Raw genomic sequence first — 5611 nt, 5'->3', positions numbered from 1 at the left:
AATCCTCTGGGACCTCCCCTGCAGCCAGTGAGGATACAAAGATTTCTCCCAAGGCCCCAGTAATTACCTCCCTTGCCTCTCTTGTATTTTGGGGTATATCCCATTAGGCCTTGGGGACTTGTCTACCTCAATGTTTCTCAAGAACCTCAATACCTCCTTTTTTGATCTCATCATGACTCAAACTATCTACACATACTTTCCCAGATTCATCATCCACCAAGTCTTTCTCTTTGGTAAATACTCATTTAATACCTCACCCATTTCCTCTGGCTTCATGCAGATTCCGTCTCCTGTCCTTGAGTGGGCCATCCCTCTCCCTGGCTACCGTCTTGCTCTTTATATATGTGTAAAAAGTATTGGGATTTTTCTTAATCCTGCTGGCCAATGATTTTTTATGACCCCTTTTAGCTGTCCTTAATCCTTTCTTAAGTTTCTTTCTCCTTTGTTCGTATTCCGCACTTGCTTCGTGTATTCCCAGCCTGCTAGCCTTGACAAATGCTTCCTTTTTCCTCTTTGACTAGGCTCACAATATCTCTCGTTATCCAAAGTTCCCAAAACTTGCCATATTTATTCTTCATCATTACAGGAATGTGCCAGTCCTGAATCCTTATCAACTTACACTTGAAAGCCTCCCACATGCCAGATGTTGACTTGCCCTCAAACATCTGCCCCCAATCTACATTCTTCAGTTCCTACTAATATTGTTGTAATTAGCTTTTCCCCAGTTAAGCACCTTAACTTGAGGACTACACTTCTCTTTACCCATTAGTACCTTAAAGCTTACTGAATTGTGGTCACTGTTCCCAAACTGCTCCCCCACTGAAACATCGACCACCTGGCCAGGCTCATTCCCCAATACCAGGTCCAGTATGGCTCCTTCCCTAATTGGATTATCTACATACTGTTTCAAGAAGTCCTCCTGGATACTCCTTATAAACCCTGCCCCATCCACGCCCCTAGCACTAAGCGAGTTCAAGTCAATATAGGAGAAATTAAAATCTCCCACCACAACAACCGTTACATTTATACCTTGCCAAAATCTGCCTACATATCCGTTCCTCTATCTCCTGTGTTCCTCCCATATTCTGAAAGATGTGCTGGTTAGGTGCATTGACCCGAACAGGTGCCGGAATGTGGTGAGTATGGAAAATCTCAGCAGGTCTGGCAGCATCTGTAAGGAGAGAAAAGAGCTGATGTTTCCAGATGACCCTTTGTCAAAGGCGTAGAGAACTAATTTCCTCGTCGCAATATTAACTATGTTACAAATTACAATCTTGCAATCAATACATGTGAATTTCAGCAATCAATAACTTTATCAGTCCATTACGAAACCGACATGACTGTGGGTTAAACTTAAAACAACTAGTCAAACTTAATATCCGATAAATAAATTGTCAATATCTTGAATAATGCATATACATCAAACTTCTGGGTAGTTATAAACATTAATATCCATTTTGCACAAAAGCTGTTTTTACACACCATAACGGGGAGTGGATTATAACTTTAAATGGTTTATAAACAAATTTTGAAGAGAATTAAGTGAACAATATTGGAATCCAACCGTGAAAAGGGTTCAAGAGTACAGGCTGGTAGAATGGACGGAGGTGACAGATGAAATATGGTGCATAGAAGTGTGAAGTGATACATTTTGGTAGGAAGATTTAGGAGAGGCAATATAAAATAAAGGCTACAATTGTAAAATGGCTACAGAAACAGGGATCTGAAAAGGTGTGTATTGTACATATTATTGAAGGTGGTAGGGGAGTTGAGAAAGTGGTTAAAGTCAAAAAGGATCATGGACTTTATAAATTGAGACATTTGAGTACAGAAGGTAGGAAGCTGTGATAAACCTTTATAAATCACTAGTTCGGCCTGAACTTTCCATAACATGGCAAGGTTGGAGAATCTGGGGTTTCTAGAGTTCAAGAGGTTGAGAGAAAATTTGACAGAAGTGGACAAAAGGCTGAAAACCAGATGACATGTCATGGTGGTTAACATTGCGTGAGTTTCCTCTGGGTGCTCCAGTTTCCTCCCACAATCCAAAGATGTGCAGGTTAGGTTGATTGGCAGTGCTAAATTACCCATAGTGTCCTGGGATGTGTAGGTTAGAGGGATGAGCAGGGTAAATGTGTGGGGTTCTGGGAATAGGGCCTGGGGTGGGATTGTTGTCGGTGCAGAAAGTGGCTTTTTCCCGCACTGTAGGGTTTCTATGAGACGCAGATTTGAAGTGCTCGTTTTTTCTGTCAAAAAACACGAGGAAGAAACCTTATTCAGTGAGTGGTTAGGATCCGGAATGCACAGCACGAAATTTCCCTTCCAATTCCCTTCCAAAGGGAATTGGATAAGCCTTTGAAGGGGAAAAAAAATTGGAGGACTGTGGGGAAAGGGTTGGGGATTGAGCTCACTAAATTACTCTTGCAGAGAGTCAACAGTGGCTTGACAAGCTAAACAGTAGCTTTCTATGCTGTAACAATTCTATTTACAACATTGCAGCATTCCATAGCCTCAAGCAGATGTTTAAATAATGGAAAAGTCCATGCAAAGTTCATGTTTGTGTTCATATCATGATTATTATCAAAAAAGTTGCTTAGTAACAAACACTAGCAACTTGGTAGCAAACAGGAGGATAATCTATATATACTGGAACTATGCAAATATTCTAATGAGATTTGAAACTAATTATAGAGCAGCTTAACTAAAACTATAGTGGGAAATAAAGTTTCAGATCATTTTACATGCTGTTTCAATGCTTTGCCAAAGACCAAAGAAGTAAATAATCATACTTCTATTACTGTTGGAAATGTCCAAACCAAAAATTGAGGGCCACCTAACCAAAATGAATGTTTAATTCACACAAGATCTTTCATAATGTTCCATGACTCTTTTGAAAGCTACAGTTTCAGCCACAGTTCAGTAGTCATGGGGTCAAGTCCTACTTGAGTTAGGTACATAACCTAGGCTAACACTTCAGAGCAGAGGCAGCGGTAGCACAGTGCCAGGGGCCTGGGTTTAATTCCAGCCTCTGGTGACAGTGCAGTTTGCACGTTCTCTCCATGTCTGCGTGGGTTTCCACTGGATGCTTCACTTTCCTCCCACACTCCAAAGATGTGCAGGTTGGGTTGATTGGCTACGCTAAATTGGCTGTTGTCAGCAGGACTAGCAATGAATACACGAAGTTGCAGGGTAGATGTGATTGTTGGTGCAGACACGATGGGCCAAATGGCCTCCTTCTGCACTGTAGGGATTCTATGAGTTGAGGGAATGCTACTCTGTGGCTAGTCTTTCAGATGATGCATTAAATCGAGATTCCGGCTTTCTACTCCACTGGACTCCAAATATTCTTGGATAGAGTAGTTTTCCAGATGCAATCAAAATCATTCCCTCAAACACCAGCATTAAAACAAGATTATCCGGTTACATACATCCCTTTGTGATTATTTCTGAAAACCAATTTTCAAATAGAAATGTTATCACCTGCCTAGCTCATAAGAGCAACTGCACTTCAAAAGTAATTTATTAGCTGTGAAATATCCAGGGATGCACTGAAGATTTGAGAGATACAAGTTAAACAAAACAAAGGAAATTTGCCTGGAGTTGGGTATCAAGATAACAACTTTTCATGGAATGGTCCCAGTCACTCCTAAGTATACCCACAAGCCAAGTTGCAAGGCAATTTTTATTCACCTTCAACTGTGAAGCCTCTCATCCAAGTCCTTCATAATCCACTGTGCAGAAGTTTAGAGTATCGTACAAATTTCAACATATAACTTGGCACATCATGCCCATGCCAATGGGAGGTCCACATTTTAACTTACTGATTTTAATCACATTTGTGTTCCTGTTCAATTTTAAGCACTGAATTTCCTGTTGATGCTCCAAAGCTATGTAATCCGTATACAGCATGGATCTGCTGCCAGTTGAGTTTGGACACAGATCATGTAAATTCTTAAAACTCTTGCTCACGTAAGTTGCAAAAGGAATCCTTCATAATTGTGCTTTTTGGAGAAAGGGAAAGGTTGTCCGATTTGAACAATTTGGTGAATATTCCTAATTATGGCTCCTGCTATAGGAACAACCACAAGACTTCATTTTGGATGTACTCCATACTTTACATGTTATACTACTACCATAACCAGTGTTTGTCTCATGCTTCAGCATCTAAAACCACTGCAGATCTGGATGGTTCTAGGTTTTGACTGAATTAAGTGGCCTCAACAAATGCGGCAGGAGAATAATTAGTGTAAGTACTATTGTAATTTATGAAGAGGGCATTAGAATTCTACAATATCACTACAATTGGACTTGTTCCAAGGTATAACTATAATGGGTAAATGCCTGTTTTGGTTCACTAGACAGCTTAATAGCTATTTTCAAATGCTTGTCAGCCATTTTGGGTACTTCTAAGGAAACAATGAAAAAGAGATGCATCCTTAAGGCTCCGGGGATTTGATAACTCCTAGCGCCAAAAATCAAATAGATTCTTTATTACAGGGATAAGCAGCAGGTCCCAAGAAGATAAACGGCCATCCACAAGAATATAGCATCTCTTTCATCAAAATTAGCTAAATTGATGAAGTACCAGAAAGCAGGTGATTCAATGCACAAGAACAGTAAGATCAGGTGAAGAATTATTGATTACATCATCTAGTCAAACTAGGGTAAAGTAGCCAGTTCAAACTCCATCTGTTAGCAGCCTATTTTAGAATACAGGTTTCAAACTGTTTGGGTTTCCATTTTACATGCTTCAAGTGGGAACCATTACTACCTCTTCATTGCATATTACATAATGGCCCTGCTCACTGGGAGTAAACAGTACAGTGGTCAAATAATATTCAATTAAAGACAAAGCAGACATGTGATGACTTATACAAAAATCCAGCTCGAGAATGCTAATAAAAATCTAATCCTTTTAAAAGTAAAAGAACTTTTACCATATTTGTAATCATTCAAATTGTAACAATGAATTGTGTGCGAGACCTTTTGTTGAAAGCAATTAGGCCAGTAATTATGTCATTAATTTTAGTTCAGTTATAAATGCACAAAATATCAAAAAGTATAATATGAAGCTACTGTGTATTTGGATGATTTAAGTTTCTACTTATACTTTCATACCTAGGATATTCTGCAGTTAGGAGTCATACAATTTAACTCTCTAATACAAGTAGGAGTCAAGCAAGAAGAAACGACCAAATATTAACATCCAAAGTTATTCAACAAATCATGATAGCAGTGCTGAGATTCCTCCTTTATGGTAACATGATGTCACTTCTTGCTAAATAAAGTACAACTCAATAAAACCGACATACTAGCAGCATGATTACAGTTCGATAGGACCCTATTGTTTCCCCAAGTAACTTCCAGAAACAAGTAAATGTTAAGTCATGCCCTAGTCTCAATGTTCTGCAGCTAATCATTTGCATGCAACTTCAATTAAGCAGTGATGCATCGTGTAGTAGATGGAACATACATAAAATATAATTTTTGTCAGCATTTCAAAAAGGAAATTGGACATTTGCTGGAGTGCCAACTTATGCTTAGCAGCAATATGCTTTTAAGACGGACACCAAAATAAAAAGTTCATTTTGAACATTAATAAAAACATGTCTTT

This window comes from Carcharhinus amblyrhynchos, chromosome 9 (assembly GCF_965287045.1).
Source record: "Carcharhinus amblyrhynchos chromosome 9, sCarAmb.v2.hapA, whole genome shotgun sequence".
Taxonomy (NCBI): domain Eukaryota; kingdom Metazoa; phylum Chordata; class Chondrichthyes; order Carcharhiniformes; family Carcharhinidae; genus Carcharhinus; species Carcharhinus amblyrhynchos.
This window is presented reverse-complemented; position numbering follows the sequence as displayed.